Genomic DNA, 20,930 nt, shown 5'->3' with positions numbered 1-20,930 from the left:
TCAGGGTATTGAATATGGTTCCCTGTGCTGTACAGTAGCACCTTGTTGTTTATGCAGTCTATATGTAATAGTTTGCATCTGCTAACCCCAAACTCCCACTCCATTTCCTGTCCCGCTCAGCAGCCACAAGTCTGTTCTCTACATCTGCTCTCTCACCAGTTTTTACACATGCTCTTCCCCCTCCTAAAAGAGTGCTTCTTAAACTTTAATGTGCATAGAACTCACCTAAGTATCTCGTTGAAATGCCAGGTGTGACTCAGTGAGTCTGGGGCTCGGCCTGAGATTCTGCATTTCTCACATGCTGGTGCTGCTGGTCTGAGGAGGAGCATATGGGCTGAGAACTCCCTGCCGGCCCAGCCTGGTTTCTGGACACGTGGATTTTATAGACTGCTGCCAAAAAGTAAAAATAAAGAGCAAAACAATAAACTCTTTCAGGGACCAATCAGCTCGCCAACTTTTTATTCCCATGTAATTGGTCAAGAAAGGCCATTAAACATATGCATGGCTCTGCTTGCCATATCATAAAGAAAGGTGATTTAAATTCCCAAAAAGTAGGAAGGGCATAGTTTCAGAATACTAGAGGACAATCTTTTGAATTGAATAAACTCAGCTTTGCGGAAAAACTCACCACATTGATCTCATTTTAAAAATTTTGTCCTAGATTGGGGGCACTAAAAGCAGTTATGAAAAATTGGCCTGCCTGAAGCCTACTGAGGCTTTTAAGTCTGAAGTCTAGAGTCAGCTTTTCCAAGATGTCTTTTCTGATCCCAGAGGTGGGGTTGGACGTCCCTCCACAGTGCCTCAGGGATCCCTGTGCGTGACACTGTCATAACCTTCATCACCATCCACTGTAATTGCTTGTTTACTTTTCTGGAGCTCCCAATAGTCCTAGAATGTCTTTTTTAAAAAATTAAAGTTAATTTACAATATTGTGTTAGTTTCAAGTGTACAGCAAAGTGATTCATATACATATATTTGTCTATTCTTTTTCAGATCCTTTTCCATTATAGGTTATTACAAGATATTGAGTATAGTTCCCCATGCTATACAGTAGGTTCTTGTTGTTTACCTGTTTTATTTACAGTAGTGTGTATCTGTTAATCCCAAACTCCTAATTTATCTCCCCCCTCACCCTCCTGCTACCCCTTTGGTAACCACAAGTTTGTTTTCTATGTCTGTGAGTCCATTTCTGTTTCGTAAGTAAGTATCATTTTTTTAGATTCCACGTATAATTGATATTATATATTTGTCTCTCTCTGATTTACTTCACTGAATATGGTAATCTCTAGGTCCGTCTATGTTGCTGCAGATGACATTATTTCATTCTTTTTTACGGCTGTTATTCCATTGTATGTATATATACCACATCTTCTTTATCCATTTATCTGTCGATAGACATTTAGGTTGCTTCCATTTCTTGGCTATTGTAAATAGTGCTGCTATGAACATTGGGGTGCATGTATCTTTTCAAATTATAGTTTTCACTGGATATATGTCCAGGAGTGGGATTGCTGGATCATATGGTAACTCTATTTTTAGTTTTTTAAGGAACCTCCATACTGTTCTCCATAATAGAATGTCTTTTATCTACCTCTATATCCCAAAGCCTCAAACATTGCAAGTACACAGAAAAGAGACAGTAATTGAATGAAGGCCTGAAATAAGGCATCAGTGTTACAATCTCACTAGTGGATTCCGTTTGTGGTGTTAGGTAGAATCAGAGACATTTTCTGAAGTGGTCCAAACTAGTGGCATGTATGAAATTATAGAGAAAATGTACATTAAGAATATTCTTATGTAGCACAGGTTTCTTTGAGTAGGCAGTGACACACACACACACACACACACACACACACACACACACACACACACACATATATATGTATAAAATCTTTACCTGTTCCTTACTTTGAACCTGACTGACCCTTTCCAACTCTTGCTTTGAACTGGTCAAGTAATATTCTGTTCTGTGAACTTGCTGATACCGTGAACTGTTTCTTTGTTTTTCTGGTCTTCTGAATGAGTTACCATGAGATTTAGAGTGTTCTTATGAATTTTTAATCTGCTCTGATCCCCTGGGCTCTTGGCTTTTAAACAGGAATGGATAGCAAACATGCATTTCTTATGATAACATTTCTTAATTTCCTTCCACTTCTTAGCCTGTCTGTTGTATAGGATAGACTTAGTGTTCTCTTCCAAAATAAACAGCTCACGCAGCTCATAGCTCAAAGTTAATCAGAAACTTGTTTACCACAGGAATATATTGGGAATTAAGACAGACAAATATCAACAATAAAAAGAAGAAATGGCAAGCGAGAATGTAGGACACTAAGACACACTCAGTATGAACTTTCCACAGCAAAGAAGGGAATATCTGGGTTGTTTTAACGCTTTTAGCTGGTTGAAAAGATCTTCCCACAAATTTTTTTTTGCTGTTTACCAGTCTTTTAATGCAATGTCATAAGAGTTTTAAAGTAAAGTATACGTATTTTGGGGGATTTAAAATGTTATCAGTGATTTAGTAGAGAAAAGTACATAAAAGAATCTTATTAAAACCTACTCTCGGGCTTCCCTGGTGGCGCAGTGGTTGAGAGTCCGCCTGCTGATGCAGGGGACAAGGGTTCGTGACCCGGTCCGGGAGGATCCCACATGCCTCGGGGCGGCTGGGCCCGTGAGCCATGGCCTCTGAGCCTGCGCTTCGGGAGCCTGTGCTCCACAATGGGAGAGGCCACAGCAGTGAGAGGCCCGTGTACAGTAAAAACAAAAAACAAAAATCAAACAAACGAAAAAAACCTACTCTGATAAGCTTTGCAAAAAAGAGTGGATGTTACTTGTAACCTAGTGGAGACATTAATTATGAATTGACTTCTTCAATAAAGTTTCAAGGTATCTATTAAAAAGCACGTTTTTTAAAGATCCATATACATCCTAATAAAGTAAAGCACTCCCAAACTAAATTTATACAACTATAATTTTTTTTTTTTTTTTTTTTGTGGTACGCGGGCCTCTCACTGTTGTGGCCTCTCCCGTTGCGGAGCACAGGCTCCGGACGTGCAGGCCCAGCGGCCATGGCTCACGGGCCCAGCCGCTCCACGGCATGTGGGATCTTCCCAGACCAGGGCACGAACCCATGTCCCCTGCATCGGCAGGCGGACTCTCAACCAGTGCGCCACCAGGGAAGCCCTACAACTATAATTTTTTAATGTAGCAATTACTTGGTCTGTAGGCAAAGGTGGACCATCTGTATAATTTTGACCATGTTACTGTTCCTGAAATGACAGCCCTGCATCCCCTCTACCACTTCTTTACAAATCCATTTCTATGCCAGTGCAGTGCAGTAGGCATTAGAGTTGTCAAACTTCATCTCAAAGTATGAATAACTTATTCTTTGGATATTTACTTGAATTTGAACAAAATCTTCTTAATTAAACTATTCATTCAAAAAATATTTACTGAGTGCTTACTATGTGTCAGGTACTATTCTGGTACATGGGATACATCATAAACAGAGCAAGTGTTGCTGCCTTCATGGAGCTTATAGTCTAAATGCAGGAGACAATAAAAATAAACATAATAAATGGCTAAAATATGAATGTTTGAAGCTGATAGGTTCAATGAGAAAGACGATGTTTAGGATCACACAGTGTAGACTTCGGCACCAGACCCCAAGCTGACAGAAAACCCGTATGTTCTTTAATAAAATTATTTTGGTGGGTATGCTAGACTGCTAGGGTTGCCGTAACAAAATACTACAGCCTAGGTGGCTTAAACAACAGAAATTTATTTTCTCATTGTTCTTGTGGCTGGGAGTCCCAGATCAAGGTACCAGTGGGGCTGGTTTCTGGTGAGACCTTTCTTCCTGGTTTGCAGACAGCCACAGTCTCACTGTGTCCTCACATGGCCTTTCCTTTGTGCATGTGTGGAAAGCTCTGGTGACTCTTCCCCTTCTCATAAGGACACTAGTCCTATTGGATGAGCCCCCCCCCCTTATGACCTCTTTTAACCTTAATTAAAAGGCTGATTACCTCCTTTAAGGCTCTGTCTCCAGAGTCATGTATGGGTTAGCGCTTCAACATATGAATGTGGTCAAGGGAGTGGGAATCAACTGCACTCGTAACAGATGGCATTTGTGACATGAGGGAGACTTAAGTATGGGGCCTAGGGCAGAGTCCCATCTTGTTCAGGTTTAAGGGCAGTGTTGAGGTAAACTTCATTGAGAAGATGAACTTTGAGCAAAGACAGGAAGGAGGTAAAGGGGTTCTCTATGTGGCTATCTGGAGAAAACGCATTGCAAGCAAAGGCAACAGCCAGTGCAAAGGCCTTAGGACAGGAATGTATCTGGAATGTTTGGTAAACAGTAAAGACGCCAGTGTGCCTGCCGGATGGCAGAGTAGGAAGAGATGAAGTTGTGAGGAGCTGGACGGTGCAGAGTTCTGCAACCCATTGTAAGGACTTTGGTTTTACCTGAGTGAAAGGGGGAGCCATTGCAGGGTTTTGAGCAGAGGTGTGACATGGTCTGATTTACATATGCATGTAGTCACGAAATAAGTATTTTAACATATTTTGGTGAATTCAGTGTGAAATGATGCACATATACATTAACCGCACCTTTTAAAACCTTGATTTTAGAATCTCCTTTTAGATTCTAATTTTAGAGTCAAATTATCTGGAGAATTGCCCACTTACAAAGTTTTCCAGTATGCAATAAATACATAAGTAGGGCTTCCTTCTAGATCTCTTATGACTTTTCTTTATTCTTTCTTCTATTGCATGCACTTGATTACACATTATATTGTGTGTTCGTTTGAAATATTTTAAACTAAGTTTTATCTAACATGTATACTTAATATCTACATTCTAAGATACTCTTGCACAGAGCCAATACTATGGTAGCTTGGTTAAAATACTTTGTAACTCAGATATGAAGAGAAAAGAATAGTCACAAAAGACATTACTCTGTGCCTTTTACAAAAAAATAGTACTTTGAGGGCCGGTTGTGTACCATTGTCGTATAAAGTTTGTTTCGTTCTCTTTGACTTTAACGAAATCATGACCATCTATTATTTTCCATTCAAGAGAAACAGAAACTGGCTTGTTACTTAACACTTCTATGGCTTTATTTTTTCCATTAAAGAAAAAAAAGAGGTGTTTTTGAGATTAGTGTGTGACAGTTGATGTATAAACAAGAGTAGGTTTGGTTATAGGTAAAACTGTGAAATATGTCAAGTTTGGCTTCCTCTGAGTTCAGGGAAATTCCCCAAAGCATCTTGGGCACTTAGCACACAGTAACCGGCACATAGTAGGTGCCCATTACATATTTGTTAAGTGAATAACATCTCTTTCACTAACTTGCTGGGGACTTCGTGTGTTGCCCATCCCCGGAGTATTCCAGTTTTACAAGATTCCTGTAGGAAGTGTGCGACCTCTGCACAAACGTATGAATTGCTAATAGTTGCACTTCAGATGTCAGTGGGGAGATATTTTAAAGTACAGGATCTTCCCCGAGAGCCCCTTCAAACCACATCACTGGGCACCTATTTACTTGGTTTGTCGTTGGGGCAGATGGAAGTTGCATTTGGTATACAGCCTTAGGATATAATATCCTGAATTATTTCTATTTCTTGATTCCTATGCAAAAATTACTGGAGTTGTTGATTCTAAAGCAGCTGCTGTCAATTAGTAAACCATTGCTTATACAGCTGACCCTTGAACAACAGGTATGAACAGCACGGGTCCACTTACAAACAAAATTTTTTCACTAAATCTGTTTTACAGTACTACACCATCTGAGGTTGGTTGAATCCATTAGGTAGAACGCAAAGCCATATACAGGATTTTTAACTAGCAGGGGGTCAGTGCCCCTAACAACTTCCCTCTTGTTCAAAGGTCAGCTGTACTTTGTATTAGGTAGGACTTGAAACTCCGACCCTCAGACCTCAAAGCCCAAGCGCTTTCCCAGTACCTTTGACATTCCACCGCAAGGCCAGCCTCAGTGACTGGGTGGTGACGAGGGTTGTCCGCTAATATGTCAAACTGCCGGCATCAGAAGTCTGTCAGCCGTGTGCTGGACCTGACAGTCAAAGATGCAGCTAAAACATCCTTATAGGTAACCTAGGGTTCCCGCCCTCTGGAGGCACTGCTGTTATAAGACATACAATGTTGACAGCCCACGCTGCCTACAACTGTGTTTTAAAAGGGCTAAGTTGAAACATACACCTTTGCGCTGAATTAATTCTAGGGTAGCTTCGTAAACCTCTTTCCGGTTTTGTAAGAAGCCTACAGTAACCTTTGTAAACTGTTTTTTTTCCAGCCCCAAAGGAAGGGCAGGGTTCCTCGCGGGTAACCCTTTCTCCCTCTCGCGACCCCTTCCCGTATTTCTTCTACCCCCATCCTCCGGAGCCACACAAGGGGAACTGGATGACAGTCGGTGTTGAACAGAGAGAGAGGACGCTGCGCATGTGTTTGATGCTTTTCAAATTGTGCAGGCTCACCCTAGGGGGCGACGCAGCCGCCTCGCGAGCCCCTGGGAGAGTGAGAACCAGGAGAGCCTCCCCCGCGCGGGGAGGAACCCCGCGGCCCCAGCCCAGTGGCTCGGCCCGCCCTCCTCCCTTCTTCATTGGCTCCCGTGCTCTACGTGTCACGCCTGCGACGCTGGCGCTGCCCTACCGGCGAGGGGCGGGGCTCGGGACGCATCCGGCGGGCAAGTGCGCAGGCGCAGGAGAGCGGGTCTGGGGCCGGACGGGGGGAGGGAGGGGGTGGTGTTCCCGGTTTCCTGGGTTACCTGAGGGGGCGGGGGTGGGGAGTTTGCGGCGGCGTTGGCAGGGACAGCGGCTACGACTCGGGGTTTTCCCGGTGAGGCGGAGCGTGCGGCGGCGACGGAGGCCAGGGAGCAGGTAAAGGCGGCCCCCGGGCCCGGCGATGCCGGCAGAGGGCTAGGGGTTCCGGACCCAATAGGTGGCCTGGACGGAAGGCGGTTGGCGCGGGGGGCGGCTAGCAGTCAGCCCGGGATGGGGGTCGCGGCGGCCGGGCTGAGCGCGAGGGGTACTCGGCCCGACGCGCCGGCCCGGGGTTTCTATCCGGCTCCGGGACGTCTCCCTGCCGTGCCCGGGCCGCCTCTGACAGCAGGTGAGCCGCGGGCAGGAGCACTGCCCGGCCTCTCCGGACCTTTGCGGTGGGCGCGCGCCCACCAGCCACTAACTTTATTTCCTGGCGCTTGGAGGGCGGAGGTTAAGCGGGCTGGCGGCGATTTGCTGCGATCTCGATTGTATTTATTATCCTGTGCCGCGGCACAACCTGCACCCCGGCCGGGCCCACACTGGCAGGTTGACGGCTGGAGTTGACAGTTTCCGCGCCACCACCCTGCGGGTCGCTCTTTACGATCTTGCCCGGCGGTTGCTCGCCCACCTGTCATCTCCCCCGTGCGCCTTGGTCCGCTGCTTTTCTCCTGCCTGTAACACCCCTTGCCCGGGCGAGAGACTCTCCAGAGGATCCTCTGAGACATCTGCCGTCTGTCCCGGGCATCATTGGAGCCTTGGCTGAGATGCCCGTTGGCCTCTGGTGGGATTAAACTGTACGGGAAATAACCCAGGGAGACCCCGGCACCACAGGGTGGAGGCCAACGGGTTGCTTAGTGGCGGAGTGGGTAAGCTCAGAGGCTTTAAAAAACGCTTCCTAGCTCTGAGTCTTACCAGGTTAAACAAAACAAAACTATTCCCTATATGCTCAGCAGACCATACACACCCAGTGACAGCACTTGGTAGTTGATGAGGTAGCTTCAAGCAGATAGAACATTTTAAGGGAGTTGAATCTCGTGTTGAATACATCGGGGTTGATTGAATTCAGTGTTTCCTCGAATATTGAATTCAGCCTGCACTTTCCTTAGGGTTTGTTGAGCAGACTGATAGGACAAACTGAATTGGGCTTGTCTTCCTGGTGATCCTTGGCTATTCTCCTCTGTTACTTTAAACTTCCATACCCAGGAACCTTATGCTAATAAAGATGTTGACTCTGAGCTTTCATTTTATAAATGTAGTTAATTAATACGGGGGATCTGTTTTAAAGAGCTTTGCAAGTAGCCAGCAACTTTTCTTTTCTGATAGCTCTTTGTTGTCATCCATATTACTGCAAAGATTGGAGAATTTGGAAAAGGGGGGGAGCATAAGGAGATAATGAGTTACTATATTATTTAATTTACATGAAAACAATTTGTAAACTATAAAATTGTATATGAATATAGTAAATATTTTTTGAGCACCTACGGTGTACAAGACAGTTTCCTAAACATAAATATCCCCTCCTACACGGAGCTTACATTAGTGGGGAATCGCAGATGATAAACAAAATATGTGCTATGTCAGATGGTGTTAAGGACTATGGAGAAAAAGCAGGGAAGACGGAGAGACTTGCAGTTTTATTTTATTGAAGTATATTTTGATAGTTGATTTACAATGTTGTATTAATTTCTGCTATACAGCAAAGTGATTCAGTTATTTATATACACATATATATATATACACACACACATTCTTTTTTTTAAATATTCTTTTCCATTGTGGTTTATCATAGGATACTGAATATATTTCTCTGTGCCCTACAGTAGGACCTTGTTGTTTATCCATTCCATATAATAGCTTACATCTGCTAATCCCAAACTCCCACTCCATGCCCTCCGCCTTGGCAACCACAAATCTGTCCTCTGTGAGACTTGCAGTTTTTTTTTTTTTTTTTGCGGTACGCGGGCCTCTCACTGCTGTGGCCTCTCCCGCTGCGGAGCACAGGCTCCGGACGCACAGGCTCAGCGGCCATGGCTCACGGGCCCAGCCGCTCCACGGCATGTGGGATCCTCCCGGACCGGGGCACAAGCGGAAGCCCCCGTGACTTGCAGTTTTAACTAGAGGTAGCCAGGTAAAACTTCCTAGGGAAGATGACATTTGAGCCCAAGATCAAAGGGAAGTGAGAGGGTAATCCATGCACCTCTCTGAGGGAAGAGTGTTCAAGCAGAAAGAAAGGCACTTGCAAAAAGCTTAGAGGCAGGAGTGGACTGGGCACATTTGAGGACAGCAGAGAGGCTGATTTGGCTGTGGTGGAGTGAGCAAAGTAAGAGTCGCAGAAATGAAGGAGAGCGGTAAGTGGGAATGGGGAATCAGATTGTGTAAGGACTTGGGCTTCCACTCTGAGTGAGAAGGGGGCTCACACTTCTGAATAGAGAAGGGATATAATCAGACTTGCCTTTTAAAAGGGTCACTCTGGTGGCTGGATGGAGAATAGATTTTGTCTGGGGTAGGGTGAGGGGTTGGGCAGAAGCAGGGATATCAATTCCAGGACGCTTGCTGCAGTCCAGGCCAGAGAGGATGTACCTGGGACCAGAGAGGAATTGGTGGAGTGGTTGATTTCTAGACAAATTGAGGGTAGGGTCAACAGGAGACTTAAAGGACACCAAAATTTTTGTCCTGAGCAAGTAGAAAGATGGAGTAGACATATACCGAGATGGGGTTTATGAGAGGAGCAGTTTGGTGGGGAGAAGGTTAGGAGTTGGTAAGAAAATAATGAAATTAGACTCCAAGTGGAGATTAGTAGTAGACACTAGTGACTTTGTATTTAAGACACTTTTTATGTTATCCTGACTGTAACAGGGGTTTAATATTTTCAACCATGAACTCCCAACTTTTTCTCACGCTCATTTTCTTTTTAGCCATTTGGACCAGCCTAATCATTTTTTTCACCAAATGTAGCTTTGCTTTTATTTGCTTGCACTTAGAGCATCTGTTTGTTAGTTTCATTTGCAGAGAAAGCCATATAATCCAGAATTTCAGAGTGTTGTATCTAACTTGAACACCTTCATCTGATTAATCTTTTTCTCAATTATATTTAGATGCCTGGCTTAAGTTCAAGAACTTTTTTTTAAGCCTCAGAAATCTTGTTATCAAATGTAGCTTCACTTGGCCATTTGCAAAATTACAATGGTAGTGACCTATATTTTTAATAGTTTACTAATAGTCAGTAATATACAGGGATTATCCTAATTCTTCTGTTTCATTAAAGATGGCTTGAAAGAAATGGGCCATCACATGTTAAATGGAGATCTTTTTCATCAAATTATGCAGTATTTGGAGCAATAGAATTTGACCTGTAAAACTTGTATGGAAAATATATCATGCTCTTAGAATTTAAGGCTGCCCCTTACATTTTAAGAAACCAGGTAATATGCTAATATTTTTAAATGGAGTTGTAACCTAAATGTGTCATGAAAGTATATAAAAATCTGTTAGATAAATAGCTATAAACCGATCTTAGAGTTGATAGGGATGCTATATTCTCTTTGATACTACTTTCTTCTGCTATTGCTTCTCAGCAGTGTTTGTCCTGTGCCTCTTAATTCTCCTGACTTTGTTTTACAGTAATTGAGATATTTGGAAATTTTGAATGCTCTCCAAATCTAACTTCTGGGAAGAGGAAAACAAAAACAAAGAAAAATCTTATCCAATAATATGAAAGAGTAATACTTAAAGTGTAACCATTTTAATTAGCCAAGAAAGGAATCAAACAATTTTCCAAAGGTCTAGTCATTATTCCATTCAAATGCAATTCTTTGAAGTTGAAACTCAAGATAGATCAGGAAATAAGAGAACTTCTAGCCATTTGAGAAGAGTGGAAGAAATAGATGATGAATGATAAGGTGGAGTACTACACGTACTTCTACAGCTACTGCCACTTGTCTTTAAAAAGTAAGGAGAATAGAAGATTTTTGCCAGAAACCTGAAGAATTGCATATTTTAAATTAAAAAATGTGTGGGGAGGTGAAGCCCAGAAGCTATACATTAAACATCTTGACACTGACTGATTCCTAGAAAAATTGTAGACCAGATTGCCAAACAGATGCTTTGTGATTAGAAAAAAAAGAACTGATCACTAAGATGCAGAGTTGGTTTTTAAAGAACACGTCATATTACACTAACCTCATGCTCACTTTGCCAAAGGTATAATAATATTAAATAATCTTTGTAAGCACCTCACATCTTACAGAGTGCATTCCCATTTATCATCTCATTTAACCCTCACGTCATCCCCCCCTGTGAAGTACTGTTAGGTGAGGAGAGCCTCAACAGTAAGAGTCCTGGGGAGACACAAAAGGGACAGATATGGGAGATTTTAGAAAGGACTTGCTTAGATATGGGGGAAAGTTGAGGGAGGAATCAAAGTGGGCTTTAAGGATTCTAGATTGTCTGAGGGAATGGTGATGCTGGTAATTGATCTTAATTCTAAAAATACAAATGGGGCTTCCCTGGTGGTGCAGTGGTTAAGAATCTGCCTGCCAATGCAGGGGACTCGGATTTGAGCCCTGGTCCGAGAAGGTCCCACGTGCCATGGAGAAACTAAGCCCGTGCACCACAACTACTGAGCCTGTGTGCCACAACTACTGAAGCCCGCATGCCTAGAGCCCATGCTCCGCAATAAGAGAAGCCACCACAGTGAGAAGCCCGTGCACCACAACGAAGAGTAGCCCCCGCTCGCCGCGACTGGCGAAAGTCCGTGCGCAGCAACAAAGACCCAATGCAGCCAAAAATAAATAAATTCATAAATAAATTCATAAAAATAAATAAAAAAAGAAGTGGAGGAGTAGATGGGGAGACGTGAAATTCATCAGTTCACATCAGTTTGGTGGAAGTAGCTGTTTTCTTTCTTGGAACTGATTCTGGAATGAGTCACATATAATTAAAAATTTTAACATATGTAGGTCTGGAGCTCAGGAGAGAAGTCTGAACCAAATTAAAAAAGTCTTCATTCAGTAAATACATTCTTTCAAATACTTTGGTAAAGAAGGGAGGACAGTGGATAGAAGCTTGAGTGGGGAGGTGTGATCAGGGAAGGTTTGTTTTTCTTTAAAAATGGAAGAGATAAGGATACTTTAGTGGACTGAAGGAAGGGGGCCATTGAAGAGGTGAGAAAATTGAAGTCACAAGAGAAGGAAGGTAATTAGACATAATCTCAGAGGAAGTGGAAGGATCGGCAACAGGAGCACAGGTGAAAGGGTTAATATCCCGAAGAAAAGCCGTGACGCATATTCCTTTAAAAAAAGGAAAAGGAAATAGGGAGTAGATACGGATACAGATTTATAGATAAGTATCCAGGATAGCATCAGTTGTCTCTGTGAAGCAAGGTTATCTGCTGAGATTGAGAAGGAAGAGCGTGGATCGGTGTAATTTTGAGGGGAAAAGAAAACTTACCGTTGTGATTGGAAAACGGCCTTGGCCAGGGATCAGTGACCTAATTGCTGATACTGTTTAACACCCCTGCAGTCACAAATGTAGGAAGAAGCTGTGAGTGCTGAAGCAGTTTTCTCCAGCAGCTCCGCATAACACAGCAGAAGGCAAATAGGCTGAACCTGGAAGGGGATTGGAAGGGAAGGTATGATGGAGGACTTGGGCCGGGGTGCTGTGAAGTCAGGGGACTGCGGGTGGTAGTGAGGTGGTCAATCGAAGGGCTGAACCTTAGGTATCCTGCTTGATTAAGGAAGAAAGCGAAGCCAAGACAGAGCTGATGAATGTGGAGAATGAAGAGGATGAAGAATCCCAGTGAGTAAGCTGCAGGATTAATGGAAGTGAAGGAGAACTAGAGACAGAAAAATGTGATGTGAGAGTCCTAAATTTAAGATTCTGGAGTTGGAGCAATTGCAGGTGATGATAAGGGCCAAAGTATGACCGATGGTGGTGAGCAGCTAAGATCAATAGTGCTAATTACAACAATAGTAATATTAATAAAAGCTACTGTTTATTGAGTACTCTATACTAGTCACTGTACTGAATGCTTCCCGTAGGTTATCATACTTACTTTTCACAACCATCCTGTGAGGTACATATTAGGAGCTTCATTTTACAAATGAGGAAACTGGGGCTCAGTGAGGTTAAGTAATTTTCCCCAAGGCACACAGGAAGTACCTGAGTCTTTCTAGCCCCGTAGCCCTTATGCCCAGCTATTGAAACCATGCCGGCCTTCTGCAAAGTAGGGGTCACTGAAGGAAAGGAAGTCAGAATGCTCTAAATCCTAGTGTGTTGACATTAATTTTTCTTATGGATAGTGAAGCCCCCAGAATAACAGATCTTGTGTGCAGAGGAAGATAAGAGTTGTATGACAAAATTCTCAGTAAATGGAGATGCATGACTCAAAGGTCAGTTGTGTTAACTTTAAATATGGTTATAATATAACATTAAAGGTGGATGAAATGGGATAATAATAATGTGCAAACCACCTTGGGAAGCCAGGATAGTATTGACTTGTCCTCTGGCCTGGGATCTGGGTGTGTATAGGGGTTTATTAAGAGGAGGAGATGAAGTGACCTTCCTGTGTGAAGGTAGAGGATATAGGGAGGTTTCATAGCAACAGAACTAGGGATCCTAATGGTAAGGGAGTAAAGAATTCAGGGGTAGGGGGAGGACTCAGCTAGCTGTGCATGAAAAATCAGAAAGGATGGTGGCAGGTAGGGTGATTATATAATGTATTGACCAAACAGGTGTTATTTCGAAAATGAAAAGAATGTCATTAATAATTACTCTGGGACAAGAAGCATAAACTAGGACTGTCCTGGGCAAATAGAGATGTTTAATCATATCAGTCATGGGTAACCAGAGGACCTGTCACCCTGGAAAGGGGTTGTGGATGTTGAGAAGGAATGAATTGAGCCTTAAATTTGAGAGATGTGAATGGAGCTTACTAGCCTAAGATTATTCTCTAGCCCCATAATACTGCTCCAAAATGCTCTGGGCATGCCTTGTTCTCTAAGGGTCTGAAGGAAGTTATGAATTCATCTCTAGATGAAAATTTGGAGGCCATTAGTATATAGATGGTACCTGAAACCTTAGAAGTGGATGATATTGTCACAGAACGCAAAGGGAAGTGAGGCAGAGGGGAAAATGCAGAGGCTCACCTACGTGAAGGAGCTGGCAAAGAAGCATCCAGCCAAGGAGACAGAAGGAGTTGTCGGAGGGGCAGGAGGAAAACTAAAAGAGATTTGGCATCTTCCAAGTCGAGAGAAGAGAGATTTAAGAAGTGAGTGATTGGGACTTCCCTGGTGGTCCAGTGGTTAAGACTTCGTGCTCCCAATGCAGGGGGCCTGGGTTTGATCCCTGGTCAGGGAACTAGATCCTGCACGCATGCCGCAACTAAGAAGACCGCGTGCCACAATTAAGACCCACCACAGCCTAGATAAATAAACAAATATTAAAGAAGAAAAGAAGTGAATGATTAATAGTCTCATATGCTTCATGTTCCTCAGAGAGGTCAAATGAGATAAGGACTGGAACATATCTGTTGGATTGGTCTTGACTTGAGTAGTTCCGGTACAGCAGTGTGGGCAAAAGCCAGACTGCAGTGCACAGAGGGGTGGAGGGGAAGGGAGAAGACTACTTCCAGTGCAGATTACCCTGAGTAATCTTGAAAGAGGAAGGTGTCAACATGATTTTTTTCTTTTTTAAATGTAGGCAGTGAAGAAGCCAAAGGAGATGAGGGGTTAAAAACTGAGAAGGAGATGGAAGTCCAAGCTGTGCCTCCTAATATTGTCTAGTCAGTAATTTTGTAGTAATCAAAAGAGTGAAAGTAAGAGGAAGAAACATTTTAGATCAAGAAAGACAAACTTCATAATGACTATAATCTGTCAGAAACTGGACTGGGTGGGGAGTGTTTATTGAAGGGATCAAAGTCCTAATTTGGGTGAAATATTGGAAAGTGACATCTAGGTTGTGGACTAACTCTAGGATTCTGTTTTTTCCACTACTTTTTTTTTTTAAGACTTTAATTTTTATTTTATATTTATTTATTTGGCTGTGCCGGGTCTTAGTTGTGGCATGAGGGATCTTTAGTTGCAGCACACAGGATCTTTAGTTGTAGCATGCAGGATCTTTAGTTGTGGCATGCAGGATCTTTAGTTGCGGCATGTGGGATCCAGTTCCCTAACCAGGGATCGAACCCGGACCCCCTGCATTGGCAGCATGGAGTCTTGACCACTGGACCACCAGGGAAGTCCCTTTTCCTCTACTTTTAAGCCTGTTTTTTTGGAATGGTTTAACCATGTTCCACCACCAAGATTGTTGTTGGGCTGGGTTTGCTATTTTCTAGGGATTTGTCCTTATACTCCTTCTTTTTAAAAGTTAACTGTGTCTTTGTACATTGGAAATATTTTCTGGTTAAATATACTTATGTTTTCTGTTGTGGTAGCATTTGTTTCTTGGCTGAATTCACTGCTCTTGGTAATTTCTGTTTAGCAAAAGTGAATTCCAATCTATATGCTTGTTTTATATTATGAACTTTTAAAGAGCAATAATAGTATATTAATTTTTTCCTTTCTCTTCCCTCTTTAAAATTGCTCTGATCAAAATGTGATTTGCTGCAGTGAAATTCTTATTAAGTTTTGTAGTTCACTTGTCTTGGTTCCTTAGATGGAAGAGTAATAGTCGTAATTGCATAGATATTATTTCAACAGTATAATTATTATACAAAGTTTAGATGAGTATAAAATTAAAACAATGGTGAGAATGATTTCCTCCTTTATTATAACTATGTGCTTTATTCGAAAGGCCAACAAAACATGTTTATCAGTTCATAAAGTGCATTCATTGTTATTGCTTCTGGGTATTCATTCATTGAAGTACAAAATTCAGTGTATCCTCACCAATGGTAAAAGGAGATTTTACTGCTGTGAATTGTAGGACAGCTGTATATTCATCAGCTCACTCTTACACTGCTTTTTGATATTTGCTTATCTGAACCTTTAATGCACTATGATTTTATTTTAGTCTATTAAAGATTAAAATCCTTTGCCATTTTCTGGATTTCCTCTTAATGATGCTTCCAAAGACAGTAATGCTGATAACTGTTCTTGCTTTTCCGTTAGCTTTATTTAAATATTTTGGAGAATATTTCTAAAGTCATACGTTCCACACTACTGAAATATATTTATTTTTTTCTACACCTTATTTTTTTAAAATAAAATCGCAGTGGTTTTGACAAAACCTGATTACGTACAGTTTAAGGAAACATTTAGAATGTGTAATTTTAATCCTAAATTAATCTTGATGTTTACTATTACTGTATGACTATTACTATATTGCTATTTTCTGACTGTTGTACTGTCACAAAAGTCCATAGCCTAAAAAATGTTTAGAGATCATCTACTTTTGTTTTTGTTTAAATATGTATAAGAAGAATGGGGATCAGAAAGGTTAAGCACTTTGCCTGAGATGCTAAAGAGTTTGAGGCAAAACAGAAAACCAAAAGTCTCTTGACTTTTAGTCTAGTATTCTTTCTCCTATACCACCAATTTCTTGAACATTTTAATGCATTTTGAGAAAGTAATCCCATAGCCAAAAGATGCCTTATACAACATGGAAAACAGAAGGGTTTGGTTTCTAGTGTGTAGTTTATTTATAACTTTAACCATTTTCTTTGCACGTGTCTACATATAGATCACAGTGATAGAAACTAGATTGTAATGATACCAGTGTGGTCGAAAAAAATATTAAGTGCAGGTTGAATTTGAAATGCATTCACTCAGGAAGTGTTTAGTACATATTCCTGTTTTATTTCTGTTCTCCATCACTCCCAACCCCTGTGCCTTTCTTTCCTGCTGTCTATCTATCTTCATGAGTGGTTAGAGAACAATAGATGAAACAACTGGATCTCAGTTTGGTCTCACTGTTATTTTTCTTGATGTGAAATGTTTTGTAACAGTAAACACATTTGTCTATAATTGCCTCAACTAAATCTTTTTTTTAGAAGGGAAGCGAATTTTCATTGTGTCTGTAAGAATTACAGAGGAATGAGGAAACTAGTACTATGTATGTTTGCAAGGGGTCTTTAAAGCTTGTAAATATCTATGTTCAGTATTTCTAAAACTTATTTTGCAGACTCTTTTACCATATGCAAAGTATATATTAAAAACTGTTGATCATTATGATGTTGCTCTATAAATTATTTTTTATTTTTTCATTTCACATTTAGGATAAGGTTCCAAGATGTTTTTTAGTGTTTCTTTGGGAGGTATGGAAAACCATCATGTCTACTACTGATTTGAAAGAATTTTGAAACTGTAAACTCTGAATTATACTCTTTAACATAGGAAGAATAAACATCCAAGATTTTATTGCTGAAGTTTTTTGTTTTTAATATCAAAAAATTTTGGTAAGGTTTTTAGGTGTTTCTGTAGCACTTTCCTTAATACATCAAATTCTTGCTGTGGAATGGAGAAAGACTTTTGTAAACGTGCCTGTTTATTTCTCCATGCTTTAGCTGTGGGAATATTTCCTAAAGGGATTTGAATAACAAAATGCTTCCTATCAAAGTTAGTATTAAATGAATTTGTTTTTATTTATTGAGCTCTTCCCATTTGTGACAGTGTCAGGCACAAATGATTTTTTTTTTAAACAAATAAGACCTGATTTCCCTTCTTAAGGAAAGTATAATCTAGCTTTGAAAGAAACAATATAATTCTGTAATACAATATGGTGAGTCCTAGGATTAAGGCATGTAGAAAAGTAATTGGGAATTAATGGGAATTTCTGTAGCAGCAGCAACATGATTTAAAAAAAAACAACAGCAACAACAGTGAAATGGTGTTGAGAAAGCGTGTACCCTTAGGAGGAGTTATGGGGTAGTGCAGTGTGTTTTGGGATGTGTTGAGAGATTAAAAAGGTTAGATGGGGGAGGGAATCCCATAGCATGATGATAAGGAGTCGGGATCTTATTCCCTAGGAATTGGAGTGTCATTTATGATTTTTAAGGAATGTGGCTGACATTTTTAGCAGTTGTAGAATTTGAAGTGAATGGAAAATAGACCAGACAGGGTGACCAAATAAGAGGTTGCTGGTATGGCAAGTGAGAGAGATGAGGACCGGAGAATGCTTAAGCGTAAGTTTAGAGGGGAAGGACCAGACTCAAGATCATGACCATAATAGCTACTAATTATTGATCTTCCGACACTCTGCCGGGCCCAGCGCTGTCTCATTTAGTTTTAATATTCACAACAACTTGAGGTGCCCTTAGGAACTCAGTTTTATAGATAAGAAACTGAGACTTAGAGGAAGTCAAGTACCCAGGGTCATAGAGATAGCAAGTAACAGATGCAGAGGTGAGCCAGCAAGCTGTCAAGAGGAAGAATTGACTAGGCCCCGGATGAAGTGCTATTCTGTTTTTGTTTTGGTTTTTTTCTTTTTTCCGAAGTGACTGGGTAGAGGCCATTAACTGAAATAGGAATGAGGAAGGAAGAGCTGGTTTGATGGAGGGTAGGAGTCACTGTTTTGGAGAATAGACGTTTGTATACAGAGTGCAGAGAGATGGCCTGGGTCTGAATCCTGCCTCTGACACTTGAAGCTCTGTGACCTTGAGCAGTTACCTAACCTCATGTGCTTCAGTTTCCAACACGTGACAAGTAGGGATAGATCAATATTTGTACTTACGAGACTGTTATGAGGATTAAACCAGCCACTCTAGGAGAGTGCTTACAGAAGTGCCTGCTGTGTAGTAGTTAATCTTGGTGGGTGTTAGGTGTATCATCATCATTATCATTCTGTGAAAATCTAGAGATCTATTATGAAGATGGATGAACTATTCAGTATAAAACTTCTAGCACAATTCCTTCCAGTAGGGATGTAAAGCCAGGGGAGATGCTTTACTGGGATGGGCCTTCAGAGTTCCTTTTCGTGCAGCCTTGCTATAACCACAATGTCTGAGAATTTCCATTCTTTTATGGTGCTCAGGATCAAACACAGGTTCATCTGAGTTATCTGGTTGCCCAATTTGTTTGGTTTAGAGAAAATGAACTGCTTGTTGAAGGGCTTACGTTTGATACATTTCGGTGTGACTTCCTCAGAATTTCTTTTAAAATTCTGCCTTGCTACACTGTGCCTGGGTTTCCTTTATTTCCTGGCCAGTTTTGTCATACAGGGAGCCAGGATGACGTCTCCTCTCTGGGCCAATCACAGGTTTCAAAGCAGCTGTGAAGGAAAGCAAGAACGAAGACTTCACCTGTTTGGGGAAGGGGAGGGAAACAGGCAGTGGTGTTTGTTAGCTTCCTGAAATGTGAAAAAAATAGTATGTACACTTTTCTGGAGCCATTGCTTTCTTAGATTTTGACCCTTCCCCCGCCAGATCATTTTATTGAGTTTTACTTGAACAGCCTACACAATTCTACATAATTTGGAAATATTTCATTCAACACATTTTTGTACCTTGACTTAGCCTAAATGCATAATACAGAATAAAAGTAGGAACAGTATAAACATTTTCTTCCACATTTACTAGTTAAGGATTATCATGGTCCTATATATATATTTTTAAGCTTCTCGAAACATTTTTAAATTTTCTGCTTTTCCCACCAAGACCTAAGTTGGACAAACAGGTGTAAAATTCTGAACCATCAGGGCATGAAGCGTGACCTCATGTGATCCAAGTCCTTTCCGCTCTCCTTTCCACGTGTTTTCAAGTTGTGTCCCAGGCGGTGCATTGCTTTCTTCCATGACATATCAGCCATAGGCAGCAAGAGCGCTTGGAGGTGTAGGGACAGTGGGGAAGGCACGTGTGCCAGGAGCAGCGAGCTCCCACACCAGCCGAGAGCACTTCAGAAACAGCCTCAGCAGGTGGGTGCACAGAGAAGGAAGGTCACGGCTGTTCCAGCTTCTTTGCACTCGGCTGGCAGGCCTGGGCTGCTTTCTAAGGTGAGAAAGACCTAGGGGCTCCCAAGGAAAATGAGCAGTTAAGAATCATTCACAACCAGGCAGTGATTTCAAGTGAGATTATAAGTTCTCCAATTATCATTTTCTGTTGGAGAATGGAGGAGCAAAATCAAGAAGAGGGTTGAATCACCTTTCATTCTTCCATTTTCGTCATTCATTTGATGGTTCTTGGCTTTGATACAGCAGAAATAAAAACAAAAAGGCTTCAAACCAACCTATCACCTGGGGCCAGGCTACTGCATACAAAACTCTCCCAAGGACTGAGATAAAAGAACTTTGTCCCCCAAGCCCTGAAGAAGTCCTGTTTTGGTTAGGGAAATTTGTTGAAAGCTACAGCCAGCTGAGAAGCCATTGGCAACAGAGACAGAAAGCAGTGCACGTGTACTTATTTCATTCAGTTGTAAACTGACAAGGTAAAGAGAATAAAAATCCTACTGTTTATGTAATAGAACCCTATTAAGTGGTTTTAGGAAGGGACTAGAACTTAGGTAGCAATCTACTTTCCAGAGATTCCTGGGCGTTCATCATTCGTGCATTCATTTCTGGCAGAGTCCGGTTGGACACGACCTTTCTCCCCATCCCGCCCTAGACCCTTTGGAATTGACTTGCATCAAACGTTCTGCACTGCGAAGTCCCTTTAGAGTTTATAATGAAAAGCCAAACCTAAAGAGAAAAGAATCCTTACACCTTCTCTCCAAGCATCAGTGTGAAGAAAACTCAGTCAGCTTAGAATATACCAAATAACATACCAAAGAAAGGAGTATGACCCAGCAAACCAAAATGACCAGTCCCCTGCCCCCCTCCCATGGTGCACCCCATCACACTGTAGTTATTTTCTTATCCTCGGTGGCTTGCTTGATGGCCGCCTATAGTCCTATATTTTTAATATGGAACACCTAGGTCAGAGCCAACTTTCACCTCTCTTATGTTGCAATCCTGGTTAGAGCTGAAGGTGTTACTTCTTGTTAAAATGTAAATACTTCTTTCTAGGAGGAGCAGAATTTTCCTTTTTTTCAGGTCACTTCTTGATGTAAATGAGAAATGGGGAAACAAATGGAAAAAGATAACATGAACCTGTGGAAGACTAGGGTGGCAGGATACATTGCCTGGAGGACAGACAGGCAGGCAGGGTTACTGCCTACTTACAGTTGCACTTAGTGCCAGACCTAATCACTGAAATGCTCTGCCAGGTAGCATTCTAAAAGACATAGT

The 20,930-nt window shown here is 41.7% G+C and overlaps 1 protein-coding gene across 5 annotated transcripts in view; it reads left to right on the top strand.

Moving 5' to 3' along the window:
• Positions 1-6,797: 6,797 nt before the first annotated feature.
• The window catches only part of LYST (lysosomal trafficking regulator), a 175,665-nt gene continuing 161,532 nt past the window's right edge, over positions 6,798-20,930 (top strand). For 4 of the 5 annotated variants that reach the window (XR_004346215.1, XR_004346213.1, XR_004346216.1 and 1 more), the window contains exon 1: positions 6,798-6,893. The gene's annotated coding sequence lies outside the window, so the exon portion shown is untranslated. Of the gene's footprint in view, positions 6,894-7,001; positions 7,126-20,930 lie in introns of those variants that run through there. The other variant, XR_004346214.1, reaches the window with a different exon arrangement.

This window comes from Phocoena sinus, chromosome 16, assembly GCF_008692025.1.
Source record: "Phocoena sinus isolate mPhoSin1 chromosome 16, mPhoSin1.pri, whole genome shotgun sequence".
Taxonomy (NCBI): domain Eukaryota; kingdom Metazoa; phylum Chordata; class Mammalia; order Artiodactyla; family Phocoenidae; genus Phocoena; species Phocoena sinus.
This window is presented reverse-complemented; position numbering and strand designations above follow the sequence as displayed.